This window comes from Arachis stenosperma, chromosome 6, assembly GCF_014773155.1.
Source record: "Arachis stenosperma cultivar V10309 chromosome 6, arast.V10309.gnm1.PFL2, whole genome shotgun sequence".
Taxonomy (NCBI): Eukaryota; Viridiplantae; Streptophyta; class Magnoliopsida; order Fabales; family Fabaceae; genus Arachis; species Arachis stenosperma.
Genome location: NC_080382.1, coordinates 63265278 through 63266285, shown reverse-complemented (window position 1 = coordinate 63266285; position 1008 = coordinate 63265278).

Here is a 1008-nt window from a genome sequence, read left to right as displayed (position 1 = left end):
GTGCCAAGCTCCTCTATAATTCAAAACTACTCCTATATATACTACTTCTTTTGATCTTTTAGTGAGTTCTTCAAGTCTTGGATGTGGGCTCTGGATCTTGAGTTGAAGCAGTTCTCATCTTTAGTGGGCTCAGCTTGTAGAGAAATATGAATTAGGCTTGGGCATTTAGTGAGATTAACGTTAAGTGCCATTGTGGGTTCGAGAACATTAGTGGCATTCACTTTTTCCACTAACGTTCCGCCCTCATGTACTCACGTTAACTCCAACGTTAGTGGTCTTAACGTGACCACTAACGTTGCCTTCTCAATTTTTGGCCAACGTTATTGGGACTCACTTTTCCCAATAACGTTGGCTTATACCCCTTCGCGAACGTTATTGGGAATCACTTTTCCCATTAACGTTTCTTGGTGCCTTTTGTTCCTACGTTAGAGTTCACGTTAGTGTAGCTAACGTGACTCTTAACGTGGGTGTGTCTCACCTTTGAGAGTGTTAGTGACGCTCACCTTTGTCACTAACGCTCCAAATGCCCAAATTTTCTACGTTAGAACTCACGTTAACTAAGTTAACGTGGCTCTTAATGTAGTAGTGATGCCATCTTCCAACGTTAGTGACAAAAGTGAGTGTCACTAACATTGGCTCCTTGATCTCAACACCACGTTAACTTTCATGTTAATAGTATTAACGTGAAAGTTAACGTAGGCAATGCTAGTTGGTCCAACGTTAGTGACAAAAGTGAGTGTCACTAACGTTGGCTTTTGTTTTCCTCTTCCACGTTAGAGTTCACGTTAACTAAGTTAACGTGACTGTTAACGTGGATCATTACCAAGTTTTTCAACGATAGTGGTGTTCACTTTTACCACTAACGTTGGAGAAAAATATTATTGGTGTTCACGTTTTCTCTTAACGTTGGAGTTCTCTTTTGCTTCTACGTTAACTACCAAGTTAACTTAGTTAACGTGGCAAGTAACGTGAGCTATGGATGGCTTCGCAGGCGTAATTGGTGATCAC